General features: G+C 43.7%; 1 pseudogene; it reads right to left on the bottom strand.

Moving 5' to 3' along the window:
• LOC115115236 (kazrin-like) overlaps positions 1–2,294 on the bottom strand; it is a 634,395-nt pseudogene extending 632,101 nt beyond the window's left edge.
• Between the last annotated feature and the right edge of the window lie 12,987 nt (positions 2,295–15,281).

The raw sequence follows: 15,281 nt of genomic DNA, 5'->3' as shown, positions 1-15,281 counted from the left end.
ACAGCTCATTACACCGGCCAAGGAACATGTGTTAGTGAGTTATGTTCTCATTATCACAAACAACTCTCTGTTTGCGCATTATGCTTTAATACCGTGTGTTCCCAATCTAATTGTTTTTTTTAATACTGTGTGTCTCTGTTGAATGGCACTGTTTAATCTGCCCAACGCCCTCCTCATTACCCAACATACATGTGTGAAGAGTCCGTTTGTATTAATGGTAGAGAGGAGACATCCAAGGAAGTGGGTTCTCTTTGCAAGACGTTGGCTAGAGAGAGGGAGAGAGAGGGTTCCGCTCACCAACCAAGAATGCACTAAATGGGACAAACACCAAATTGCATGCAGAATTCTGCAAAAATGTCTTCAGTGTACAACGTAAAACACCAAATAATGCATGCAGAGCAGAATTAGGCCGATACCCGCTAATGATCAAAATCCGGAAAAGAGATGTTAAATTCCACAACCACCTAAAAGCAAGTGATTCCCAAACCTTCCATAGATTAACCTGGAGAACCTGGAGAAGAGTCCCCTAAGAAAGCTGGTCCTGGGGCTTTGTTCACAAACAGACCCCACAGACCCCCAGGGCAGCAACACAATTAGACCCAACCAAATCATGAGAAAACAAAAATTACTTGACACATTGGAAAGAATTAACAAAAAAACAGAGCAAACTAGAATGCTATTTGGCCCTAAACAGAGAGTACACAGTGGCAGAATACCCGACCACTGTGACTGACCCCAAATTAAGGAAAGCTTTGACTATGTACAGACTCAGTGAGCAGAGCCTTGCTATTGAGAAAGGTTGGCGTAGGCAGACCTGGCTTACACTGACCACAAAATTAGGTGGAAACTGAGCTGCACTTCCTAACCTCCTGACAAATGTTCTGTATGACCTATATTAGAGACACATTTTTCCCTCAGATTACACAGATCCACAAAGAATTTGAAAACAAATCCAATTTTCGATCAACTAACATATCTATTGGGTGAAATTCCACAGTGTGCCATCACAGCAGCAAGATTTGTGACCTGTTGCCACAAGAAAAGGGCAACCAGTGAAGAACAAACACCAATGTAAATACAGCCTATATTTATTTGCACATCGTTACATGTCTGTATATAGACATAATGTGACATTTGAAATGTCTTTATTCTTTTGGAACGTGTGTGAATGTAATATTTACTGTTCCCTTTCAATTGTTTATTTCACTTTTGTTCATCAATTTCATTGGCAATGTAAACGAGAGAGAGAGAGAGAGAGAGAGAGAGAGAGAGAGAGAGAGAGAGGATATTAAGGTAGCCCCCTGCACCTCTCTGGGGATGGGTTAAATGCGGAAGACACATTTCAGGTGTATAACTGACTAGGTATCCCCTTTTTCCCTGCGCTGTGGAGATTACCCTGTTGTGAGATTACACTGCTATGATGTCATGCCTCCCTCTCTATACTGAACACTGGATATGTAAACTCAGCCCTGCTAGTGCTACAACTCAGCACAGCCACAGATATTAACCATGAGTACCAGCAGCTACATACACCGCATATTTCCTCATGGGCACAAAAACAAAACAAACAACATCCTGCAATGGTTTGTGCACCTTACACTTTACCTAAAGCCCCTGTACACAGACCTCTGCCAACTCCCTTAATATCAACCTACATAGAAACCACCCCTCTACTCCAAAGAGACTGGAGAAGTGCAACAGCAATCCCATGAGATCTCAGCCTCGCTCTGTCTGAAACAGTCTCTGTTGCCTCCAAGCACCAGCTGAACTAAGGTTTCAGTGAGAGCCAGGAGATCCGTTAAAACTGACAGATAGAGCAGGCTTGTTAACGATCTGATCTGGGAGCGATCTCCAGGAAGCCGATGGGGGATAAAACACTGACATGTTTAATAACGGGGTAGGTTGGTTTGGTTACTCACTGGCCTGCATGAGCTGTCCCTGACATCCGAACACCTGGGAAAAGGTGGCGGGGCTGCAGGTGAGGGTATCTTCCATGGCTGTCCCACTGGTCCACACTGAGTGCACTTAGGGGAATGAAGGTCAGAAACACTGCGTCACGGCGAGGCAGAGAGAGAGTGAGAATGGAGAGATAGATAGAACAAGAAACAGAGAGAGAAAGGCTTGTTGAGGGCTTCCCGAGTCCTGGGGGTGAGCTGTCCTGGAGTCTGGAGAGAGTGAGGTGATTGCCCTCCACTGGACCAGTCCTGCTGCTAGAGTGCTGCTGTTGCTGCCAGAGAGAAACACAGCCCACTGCTCACACCCACACAAGCAGAGCAGAGCTTCTCACTGCACATATAATGAGAGGGGGTGTGCCTGCCTGAGTGTGTGAGGAGCGCTTGCGTGGTAGAGTTCTGGACGTGCCTGTGTGTGTATGTTAGAGTGAGAGAATGCAGGAGTGTTGGAGAAAGCAGCCCTGAGTGCAGCTGTTCCAGTAGTGCTGTGATCTTGCTCTGTGTCTGCGCGAGGCTGAAAGCAGATTCGGTAGCTGCAGGCTGAGAGAGGAACAGAGCAGAGAGAAGCTGGTTGTCTCCAGCAGGTGAACGTCACACTTCCCTCTCGCTCTCTTTCTCCCTGGGAGAAGGTAGTATGCAGCAGGCTCTGGGAAAGGATGGTGGAAAAACAATTGTTGTTATCTGATCTGTTTTGCATGCCCCTGTTCTCTCCTCCCTCTGCCCACCCTCAATTCTTCCTCCCCTCTCTATATCCCTAATAATCTCTTTCTCTCGTTCCCTCTCTCTCCCTCTCCCCATGCAAACCACCTCTATCCATCTTAGAGCCTGAGCTGCTGCTTGGAAACGGATTTCTGCAACCCCAGCTCTTTATTTCTCTCTGGCGCTGGGAAAAGGGATGAGGGAGAAAGAAAGAGGCGTAAAAGTCTGAATTCTATATTTGTTACCCAAGGCTTCGCTTTTCAAAAAGCACAACCAGAAACACTGAATATGAGGTGAAAAGGAGCACACACTGTAGCTTACTTAAACCCATTATTAATGTATTACATGTAGTGTGGAAACAAACTGCTCCACTGTTGCATTTGATGAGATGAGTGCCAATGATGATTATAAGCATCTGAAAATACATAAATGTTCACCTACAGTAATTGCAAAGATACATCAACATGTTGATGGATATTACACATAGGCATTAAAGGAATATCCAATTAAATTGAGACAATAATACTTCAGATCCTGAGGCACCTTGAAGCGTAAAGTGCCCATTATTTATTTAGGGGTTGGCATGGAAACTACCCTCAGACACATTATGACACACTTATTCCTACACAATGAAGGCACAAACCCATAATATTCCTCTCAGTGAGTCCACCTCTCTTTCTCTGTTCTGTTTAGGTCCTGACCCTTCTGTAGGATGTCAGCCAGCTCCTCCGTTTAACAGGCCATTTCCCTGTTAGCAAAACATTCCCAGGAAGCCCATTGTCACTGAGCCCTCTGTCACACTGCTGTGCTGTTAAGAGCTTACACACAGAGGACCTGACTATGGCACTCGCGTCACATCCTTCTGTTTTGAAAGGAAACGTTGCAGCAGGACACTCCAACAGCCACTGTGGGAGATCAGCCCTCGGCTGGCAGGCTAAAGCAAGGTGACAACGCAGGTGAACAGATCTGGACATATTTGCTTGGCTAAGTGAATAATTAGCCATAGGCATGCACATGCTTTACTGTCTGCAGTTGAAGATTCATCCAATCTAAGACATTCAAGTAGGTGAACAGTTAACCTCATACAAAAAAGTGTAGATATCTGACACCACACCCACCCTAACATAGCAGGTAAAAAGTACCCTCATCTCACAAACACTCGTGTAGATGGACAGCTGCCCTATATCAGAGGCAAATCATTCCTATAGAGACATAAATGAACTGAGTCTATGGGACAGGCTCAGCTGTGGTATGACATGAGCAATGACAAGAGACACAGAGAAGATGGCTCCTCACTGAAATCTCTGCCTACAGATGTAGGATCTTAATTTGAGCCAGTTTGCTACAGCAGGAAAATAATTTATACAATTGTAAAGAAACGTTGAAAAGTGCTATGTACGTCCAATGTATTATTATTATTCAAATAATCCTGCAGCTAAAGGAAATGTCAATTATTATACATTTGATACATTTTTGTCAGGGAAAATCTAACTTCAGAAGCCTTTTAAACCTCATATACACTACACGTTTGACATTTCCTGCATTGCAGGAAAGTTCTCCTGCAACAGGGTAAGATCCAACATCTGTAACTCAGACTGATGTCCGTTGGAGATGTTTACCAGGTTATTTTCGATTAAATAGTATTCTTTGAGTTTAACGGGTAGTTGTTGGCTCTTTTCAAAAGTAAAATATCACATTCCTGCTTTTTTTCTAAAATAGGGATTTATTTTTCTTTAATTTAAATTTCTAACTCAGATTTAATTTTAGCAGAGTATGATATTGTAATTCCCCTAATGTACACCTTAAAAGCATCCCATATTATGTTGGGGGATAGCTTTTCTTTGTCCTCTATGTCTACATTTGTAAAGGTAAAGTTTATTTATTTATTTATTGACATATTTAATACATTTATGGGCTTGAAGTTGCGTTCTGTTAATTCTTCATATCAGAGCATTTTTGGATATAAAAATTCTTGAATAGCTTTTCTTACTTTGAGAAAAAAGGAGTAGTCTTTCATTGTTGGGAATAGTAATCTCCAGGTATCTTGTAATTATTTTCAGCCTCTTTGGAGGTTCCTTGAATTTGCCTGTCAATCTTATAAAATGTATGATTTGGTTGCTTGCTAAATGAATAGTTCCTGCCTGGATTTTATCTAATATTGTTACACCCTGAGCTGTTTCACCTGTCTTGTGAGTGTCTCCACCCCCTCCAGGTGTCGCCCATGTTCCCCTGTGTATTTATACTTGTGTTCTCTGTACTCTTTTTCTCACCCTCTTGGTTTTGACTCTTCACTGTCCTGCCCCTGAGCCTGCCTGCCGTCCTGTACTTTTGCCCCACCTCTGGATTACCAACCTCTACCTCACCTGACCCTGCCTGCATCCTGTACCCTTCCCCCACTACTCTGGTTATCGACCCCTGCCTGCCTTGACCTGTCGTTTGCCTGCCCTATTGCTGTAACAAACATTGTTACTCCAACACAGTCTACATCTGGGTCTTACCTTCAAACCTGATAGTATGAAATGGCCATGACTGACCCAACAGGCCCGGGCCAGCTGCACGATGCCATCTCCTCCCAAGAAGCCACCATCGGGAGGCAGAAGGAACTGCTTCGTGGTCTTATGGAGGGGGTCCAAAAGTTGGCTGTACGCCATGACCGGGAATTGGAAAATTTTCTGTAGCAATTCCGCGGGTTGTCTGGAAGGCAGCCTACCACGGTGGTAACCCCACAGGCCCTCGGTAACCCAGCTGCTAGCAGCGCCGTCTCATTGTTCACTCCACCTTCTCGGGAGCCCCGTTAACCCCCCCCGGAGCCGAGCACCTGTTCGGGCGTTTCTAGCTCAGCGAGTCCTCATTTTCCTACTTCCCCTCGGATCTCTCCAAGATAGCCTATCGCCACACTGATGTCCGGGAGGGCTCTCACCTGGGCTACTGACGTATGGGAACAACAGTGTTAGTTTGTGGGAGAGGTGAAGAATATTTTTTTAATGCCCTGTTCTCTGGGAGAGAAGCTGCCCGGAAACAAATCCAGCAATGGCAGGAATCCTGCCGTGTGGCCGACTATGCGGTGGATTTCTCCACGTTGGCAGCGGAGAGTGCTTGGAACCAGGAAGCACTGTTCGATATGTTCCTGCACGGCGTCTCAGAGGAGGTCAAGGATGAGCTTGCTGATCGGGAGTTACCCACAGATCTTGATTCCCTCATCGCTTTGACCATCCAAAACTATGGGTGACTACGGGAATGATGGAGGGAGAGGAAATTCGACTTCACTCGTACGTCCAGGGATTCCACCTTGCCTCCGAGCCATCCCGGAAGTCCCCAACGATCTTCTTGCCGAGAGAACCCGAGGCTTCCCAACCTTCCCCGAGAGTCGCCGAAGACGGCTGAGTCACTGCTTTCCGAGCCTATGCAACTAGGTAGAGCTGGGCTATCGCCAGCGGAACGGCAATACAGGATCAACACGAAGTGATGTCTGTACTGCAGGGCTCTTGGTCATTTTGTATCCTCTTGTCCTTTAAAAAGATCAGGCTCACTGGTAGGAGCAAGTACTCGTGGGCCATATGGAGAACTTTCCTGCTTCTCTTGCTCGCACCCCTGTTCATGCCATTCTTCTGTGGGGAAACCAGTATAAATGTCTCTGGGTCCTCATTGCCTCTGGGGCCAATGAGAGTTTTTTGGACACTACCCTGGTTTCTGAGCTGAACATCCCCACTCAGCCCCTCTCCATTCCCATGGATGTTAGGGCGCTGGACGGGCTCTCTATAGGCCGGGTCACTCATATTACCACTCCCATCAACCTACGGATGTCAGGGAATCACAGCGAGACTATTCAATTCCTGCTCATCAAGTCTCCTCAGATACCCATGGTATTGGGATTCTTCTGGCTCCAGTGACACAATCCCCTCATCAACTGGTCTACTGGTGCCATCATGGGCTGGAGTCCATTCTGCCACGCTCAGTTTCTGAAGTCAGCACAACCTGCCCGGGAACATCTTTCTGCATGCTCTCAAAGTGCCCCGGACCTCTCTGCCATTCCCGCGGAGTACCAGGACCTTCGGGAGGTGTCCAACAAGGTCCGGGCCACTTCGCTTCCTCCCGATGGTGGCTCCTTGGGAGGAGAAGGCATTGCGCAGCTGGCCCGGGTCTGCTGGGTTAGTCATGGCCAGTTTGTACTATCAGGTTTGAAGGTAAGACCCAGATGCAGTCTGTGTCCGAATAACAATGTTTATTACAGCTTCACCACAGCTCCTGCCATCCTGTACCTTTGCCCCACCTCTGGATCACCAACCTCTGCCTGACCCGACCCTGAGCCTGCGTGCCATCCTGTACCCTTCCCCCAGTACTCTGGATATTGACCCCTGCCTGCCTTGACCTGTTGATTGGCTGCCCTGTTGCTGTAATAAACATTGTTACTCCAACACAGTCTGCATCTGGGTCTTACTTTCAAACCTGATAAATATAGCTTTAATGCTATCTAAAAACACCCGATTTGTCCCTGGTGGGAAAAACAATGATATCAATGTGTATTTTTCACCATGTAAGGTACAATTCCAGCTAGCTACTGGAACGAGCTGCAACAAACCCTCAAACTGGACAGGTTTACCTAAATCTCTTCATTCAAAGAATCAATCATGGACACTCTTACTGAGAGTTGTGGCTGCTTTGCGTGATGTATTGTTGTCTCTACCTTCTTGCCCTTTGTGCTGTTGTCTGTGCCCAATAATGTTTGCACCATGTTTTGTGCTGCTACCATGTTGTGCTGCTACCATGTTGTTGTCATGTTGTGTTGCTACCATACTGTGTTGTCATGTGTTGCTGCCTTGCTATGTTGTTGTCTAAGGTCTCTCTTTATGTCGTGTTCTGATGTGTGTTTTGTCCTATATTTATATTGTTTTATTTTTAATCCCAACCCTTGTCCCTACAGGAGACCTTTTGCCTTTTGGTAGGCCGTCATTGTAAATAAGAATTTGTTTTTAACTGACTTGCCTAGTTCAATAACATTCAACATCAGAAAACGGCGTTCTTGGTCCGTGTGCTGGGATATAAAGGAATAGGGTATATTCTTATTAATGCCATTCTCTTTGAACAGCAAGTCAGGACTGGGAATGCTTTTTTAGAACACAGAAGGCTGCGTGCTGTGATGTGTGCGCAGCAGCAGTCATACCCCTCCCACAGAGCTCGCTGACACATTCTATAGAGAAGACAGATTACTATACTCCTCAGGCTTTAGGATGAGCTGAGTGTTTGGAACAATGAGGGTTACAGAGCAATGTTGCGTACAGAAATGCAGAAACTGCACCCCTTCAGGAATAGGATATGTTACAATCTTGATTCACAAATGATGAATACAGTGTTATGTGCATCTGGTAATTCAGCATTTGCATGGTACTGAATATAATAGTACTATATATCATGGTACTATACATCACGATACTATACTGTATACAATGGTACTATATCTTATGGTACTATACTGTATATCATCGTACTGTATATCAGCACATACACGTGCAGTAGCAGCTACAGTGTGTCACAACAAATGTGTGTCACAGGAGGTTGGTGACACCTTAATTGGGGAGGACGAGCTCGTGATAATGGCTGGAGCAGAATTATTATGAGTCGTCCTTCCCTCAGTAGCCTCCTGTGGTGTGTCCATGCACTTCGGCCTGCTTTCCTCTGTATCGTAGTTTATTTAGTGCTCTCTGGCTGGCTGGTATAGAGCTGCATGGGATTACCATTTTTATGAATCCGACGAGGCCCCGTACATCGCAATCAGGAGTGAGTGTAGTGATATTTCATTCTGACAGCCGGGGCATGGCACAGCGCTCCTCTCCACACAGAGCACCCATAAACAACAACATCAGCCCACGGGGGAACCATAAACCATACCGCCATGGCACCAGGGGAAAGAAAATCATGTTGCACCATCCCACTGAATAAATCAAATTCACACATTACATTAGATTCCTCATTCACCTATCAACCTCAAAGCTCCACACACCTTTCCAGTAAAACAAATGCATTCGAGAAGTTCTAGTCTAAAATACATTCCAATTATCCTGTGACTAGTATGGTTTATTGCAGCTTGTCTGGTGAGTGAGCTTGATAGGCCATTAATGTGTGTGAGGTTGTGGGCCTTGGACAAATCCTCTCAGCACAGACGCACGCTGGCCAGAACCTGTCTCTAAGCGTATTCATGGAAAAGCAGCATCAATGTGATGGCGATACAACGGCCTACCATTCAGTAAACTACCCTGTATTTTCTTCCAGTAAAAGGACTGATGTGACATGAATGAGACTTACTGCTGACACAGATCTAAAGAGACTGTGAAAGACTGCTCCTTAAACGCCTCCTGGATAGAGGATATAATGTTATTCAAGAACAATAATGCTAAAGGTAAAATTGCTATTCTTAATATTAGTAGATACAGATAGTGGCATAATATCTAGTATAACAGATCATATAATAACAATAATATAATCATAATATCTAAGCCCTCTCGACTACAGAGGGTGGTGCGGTCTGCACAACGCATCACCGGGGGCAAACTACCTGCTCTCCAGGACACCTACAACACCCGATGTCACAGGAAGGCAAAAAAGATCACCAAGGACAATAACCACCCGAGTCACTACCTGTTCACCCCACTTCCATCCAGAAGGCGAGGTCAGTACAGGTGCATCAAAGCTGGGACAGAGAGATAGAAGCTGTTTTTCAATCTCAAGGCCATCAGATTGTTAAACAGCCACCACTAACACAGAGAGGCGGCTGCCTACCTACAGACTTGATATCATTGGCCACTTTAATAAATGGAACACTAGTCACTTTAATAATGGCATTTTTTTTTTTTTTTTTTTACATATCTCACATTACTCATATCATATGTATATAATGTATACTGTATCCTTCACTATCTATTCTTTACTATCTATTGCATCTTAGCCACTGTCACTGCTCATCCATATATTTTATACTTTATATTCTCATCCCATTCCTATACTAGATTGTGTGTATTAGGTTCTGTTGTGGAATTTGTTAGATATTAGGTTTTGTTGTGGAATTTGTTAGATATTAGGTTTTGTTGTGGAATTGTTAGATATTACCTGTTAGATACTGCTGCACTGCCGGATCTAGAAGCATAAGCATTTCACTACACTCACAATAACATCTGCTAACCATGTGTGTGACCAATAACATTTGATTTGATACAGGGTGAGTTTACTCTCTCTGATGACTGACAGCAGTCTACAGAATCACCCCCATGTCCAAAATCAGCACCAAAGTTTACACCTCGAAATCAATGTATTCAGGGTTCATGTCAGACGAATATACTCCATCACTGATACAATTACTTGACTACTGTAAGGTCACGGTCTGCTGCTCCACAAAAAGAGCTGTGTAGTGAAGATCAGACTGCATGCTGTAAAACCTGAAAACAACCGTTAGCATTTGGAATATCCTAAGCAAACTGTACTAATAAAAATGTATATTGAGCAGTGACACTGGAAGAACTGGGAAATGTTAAGCTTCCTTGCGACATGGGGCCATGCATTATCATGATGAGACATGGGGCCATGCAATATCATGATGAGACATGGGGCCATGCATTATCATGATGAGACATGAGGCCATGCATTATCATGATGAGACATGAGGCCGTGCATTATCATGATGAGACATGAGGCCGTGCATTATCATGATGAGACATGGGGCCGTGCATTATCATGATGAGACATGGGGCCGTGCATTATCATGATGAGACATGGGGCCGTGCATTATCATGATGAGACATGAGGTGATGGCAGCGGATGAATGGCAGGACAATGGGCCTCAGGATCTCATCACGGTATCTCGATGCATTCAAATTGCCATCGATAAAATGCAACTGTGTTCGTTGTCCGTAGTTTATGCCTGCTCTTACCATAACTGCACCGCCAACATGGGACACCCTGTTCACAACGTTGACAACAGCAAACCGCTCTCCCACACGATGCCATACACACTGAGTGCCATCTGCCTGGTACAGTTGAAACCAGGATTAATCCGTTAAGAGCACATTAAAATCAGTTAAGACGCTGAACTGCAGGCAGATCAAGACCCTGGTGAGGATGACAAGCCCGCAGATGAGCTTCCCTGAGACGCTTTCTGACAGTTTGTGCAGAAATTCTTCAGTTGTGCAAACCCACAGTTTCAACAGCTTTCTGCAGGTGAAGAAGACGGATATGGAGGTTCAGGGAGGTTCTGGGCTGGTGTGGTTACACATGGTCTGCGGTTGTGAGGCGAGTTGGACGTACTACCAAATTCTCTAAAATGACATTGGAGGCTTATGGTAGAGAAATTAAAATTATATTCTCTGGCAACAGCTCTTGTGGATATTCCTGCATTCAGCATGCCAAATGCACTCTCCCTCAAAACTTGATGCATTGATGTAATTGTGTTGTGTGACAAAACTGCACATTTTAGAGTGGCCTTTTATTGTTCCAAGCACAATGTGCAGCTGTGTAATTATCATGCTGTTTAATCAGCTTCTTGATATACCACACCTGTCAGATGGACGGATTATCTTGGCAAAGGAGAAATGCCAACAGGGCGTTTTTTGTGCACAAAATGAGGGAAATACAATTTTTTAAATTTAATCTCATGAAACATGGGACCAACACTTTATATTTTTGTTCAGCATTCAGGAAGTATACAGACCCGTTGACATTTTCCACATTTGTTCCGTGACAACCTTACTCTAAAATGGTTTGAATTACTTTTTTCCCTTATTAATCTACACAGAATACCCCATACTGACAAACTGAAAACAGGTTTTAGAAATGTTTGCAGTATACAGAACCTTTGCTATGATATTCGAGCTCAGGTGCACCCTGTTTCCATTGATCATCCTTGAGATGTTTCTACAACTTGATTGGAGTTCACCTGTGGTAAATTCAATTCATTGGACATGATTAGGAAAGGCACACACCTGTCTATATAAGCTCACACAGTTGACATTGCATGTTAGAGCAAGAACCAAGCCATGAGGTCAAAGGAATTGTCTGTAGCGCTCCAAGACAGGATTGTGTCGAGGCACAGATCTGGGGAAGAGTACCAAAAAAGTTCTGAGGCATTGATGATCCCCAAGAACACAGTGGCCTCCATCATTCTTAAATTGAAGAAGTTTGGAACCACCAAGACTCTTCCTAGAGCTGGCCGCCCGGCAAAACTGAGCAATGGGGAGCGAAGGGCCTTGGTCAGGGAGGTGACCAAGAACCTGATGGTCACTCTGACAGAGCTCCAGAGTTCCTCTGTGGAGATGGGAGAAACTTCCAGAAGGACAACCATCTCTGCAGCACTTCACCAATCAGGCCTTTATGGTAAAAGGCACATGATAGCCAGCTTGGATCTTGCCAATAGGCACCTAAAGACTCTCAGACCATGAGAAACAAGATTCTCTGGTCTGATGAAACCAAGATTGAACTCTTTGGCCTGAATGCCAAGCGTCACGTATGGAGGAAACCTTGCACTATCCCTAAGGTGAAGCATGGTGGTGGCAGCATCATGGTGTGGGGATGTTTTTCAGATGCAGGGACAGGAAGACTAGTCAGGGTCGAAGGAAAGATGAACGGAGCAAAGTACAGATCGATCCTTGATGAAAACCTGCTCAGGACCTCAGACTGGGGTGAAGGTTCACCTTCCGACAGCACAACGACCCTAAGCACACAGCCAAGACAACGCAGAAATGGCTTTGGGACAAGTCTCTGAATGTCCTTGAGTGGCCCAGCCTGAGCCCGGACTTGAACCCAATCAAACATCTCTGGAGAGACCTGAAAATAGCTGTGCAGCGACGCTCCCCATCCAACCTGACAGAGCTTGAGGATCTGCAGAGAAGAATGGGAGAAACTCCCCAAATACAGGTTTGCCAAGCTTGCAGCGTCATACTCAAGAAGACCCAAGGCTGTAATCGCTGCCAAAGGTGCGTCAACAAAGTACTGAGTAAAGGGTCTGAATACTTGTGTACATTTATTTGTTTTATGTGCAAAAAGTTATAAAAACAGTTTTTGGGGTATTGTGTGTAGATTGATCAGGGGAAAAAAACATTTTAATCCATTTGAGAATAAGGCTGTAAAGTAATAAAATGTGGAAAAGTCAAGGGGTCTGAATACTTTTTGAATACACTGTACAGTACAATTGGTATTTGAAGCACAGGTTTTCTAAATATTGTGTAATTTCATAGCATATGGTTAACATTAATATTGTACGTTAAAGCTTTTACCTTAGTAGTCAAAACTATTTGACCTCTGTTTAAAATTGATGTTGTGTTTATGTTTTAGCACCAGCCTCAGACGTCTCAAGGTCACTATGTCCTGGCCATCAACCAGACTTTCTGATTAGGTCACTTTCTGTCCTGGTCAGGCTGTATTGGAACAAAGATAGCGATTCCACTATCAGATAATACCTGATGCAATTTGTATGCAGTGCTCCTAAGTTTAAAGTACACACATTACAGTGAATCTGGGGCAATTTGTGTACCGGTAAGTGAGTGATTTAGGACTAATTTGCATCATGGGTGTTGTTGTCCTTGAGGCCGACTGGAGTGTAAAGGCTCTATTGTTTTTCACAGAACAGTCTTTTTGCAAGGTATCACCCACACTGTGATGACTCACAGTGCACTGCTCTCAAAATACACCCAGATCACAGCCCCAGACATGGTCCTCCGACAGTCTATATCAGGGTTCCACAACTGGCAGCGGTTTTATTTGACCCCCTCAAGTTCACTGAGCAAAAAAATATAATAAAACATTTTAAATGGTTACATGTTCATTGTTGGGTGTAAAAACACCAAGAAATCAGCTTCAAGTTATTTTAATTTCGGAACTCTGTTCCCAAGTATTTCAACAAATAATAGAGACACGTGATCATAAACAAATGGAAGCAAGATTTATGTTTTATTCTAATATTATATCAGTTTGGCCTTCATGCAGTTAGTTTACAGTCTACAAATGATTTCAAATTGTGTTCCGGACCCCCGACCATCCACTCCACTAAAAATTGTCCAGCACTGAATTTAGTTGATGATCCCTGGTCTATATTATATTTTCAGATAATATAATCAAGGTGTATCAAAAGTTATATTACTTTTCCCGAAGTACAGTATATACTGTATATACACTGAGTGTAAAAAAAACATTAAGGCCACCTGTTCTTTCCATGACATAGACTGACCAGATGAATCCAGGTGAAAGCTATGATCCCTTATTGATGTCACTTGTTAAATCCATTTCAATCAGTATAGATGAAGGGAAGGATATTGATTAAATCATTATTTTTAAGCCTTGAGACATGGATTGCGTATTTTGTACCATTCAGAGGGTGAATGGGCAAGACAAAATATTTAAGTGCATTTGAACAGGGTATGGTAGTTGGTGTCAGGCGCACCGCACCAGTTTGTGTCAAGAACTGCAACATTGCTGGGTTTTTCACTCGACAGTTCCGTGTTTCAAAAATGCCAGCATCCCTGTGGAACGCTTTTGACACCTTGTAGAGTCCTTGAGGGAAATGGGGGGTTTTACACTCAGTGTATACTTAGGGGAAAGTAAAATCACTTTAATAAGCCTTGATTATAGTATCTGTCTCAGCTTTCGAAAAGAAGAGAGCCTTTCAGTTTGGCAGAAACTTGCCAATGCCAATATAGGATAGCTTCATCGACCACCCAGAATATCACATTACTGTATGTACTCTGTCAAGTGTAGACTAGGAAATTAATTAAAAAACGGTGCTTTTGGCATTCTGAGCACAGCCCGATTCCAGCAGCTATTCCTCAGGTAGTATTCTGGCTCTACAGGAAAAAATAAATCATGATGATTGACTAGAGCCGCAGCATCACAGCAAGATAATTAATCTATGGGGGGCTGATCATGCTTCAGACTTTTATTTTTTAAATAAGAAATGAATATCTATTCTTTGGCATGTCGAGAAGACAATGCAGGATACAGGATTGGAGTCCCTGTCTGTCATATTGCAGGTAAAGTTAACAGGTCAGATGAAAGACATTCAGTCAGTCACGTTCTGAGGACACATTTCCCTTGGGATGACCTCTCTCCCATTATACTCAAGTACATTGTCATCAATGCGCTTGTCATTCTGTAGTCTAACCTATACATAATCAGTATGCGTTTATGAAATCAACTACATTGCAATCAGACTGTGCATAGTGACTGATGGATAAATCTCTGTGCATCCCAAATAGGACTCAATACTCACCACCATGGCCCAGTTTTCATAAATGATCTGGATTTCACCTATCGGAAAGGATGAAATGCATTAGAAATAGAATGAATAGAACTGACAAATAATTTACTTTCATGTGGAATCCTGTTGTTTAGATTTTCTTTCTATGCATTTAATTCTATCCAATAGCCATAAAAAAAACTTGGACCAGGTGATCAAGATGAGCTCACCTTGCCAAAACAGATGCCTGAATGTACAGTACGATGACTCTGCAATGGAATCACAACTAAAAAGGACCTAACCAAAAACATGAAATCATACATGGCAGCGTACACAGACGCCAAATTGAAAAATAATGTAATATGTAAATTAGAACAATATGTTTTACATAATGAGGTCAACAGGTATATTTTTCTTTG

The sequence above is a fragment of the Oncorhynchus nerka genome, linkage group LG15, assembly GCF_034236695.1.
Source record: "Oncorhynchus nerka isolate Pitt River linkage group LG15, Oner_Uvic_2.0, whole genome shotgun sequence".
NCBI classification, from domain to species: domain Eukaryota; kingdom Metazoa; phylum Chordata; class Actinopteri; order Salmoniformes; family Salmonidae; genus Oncorhynchus; species Oncorhynchus nerka.
The sequence above is the reverse complement of the archived record's forward strand: the minus strand, read 5'-3'. Positions and strand labels throughout refer to the sequence as shown.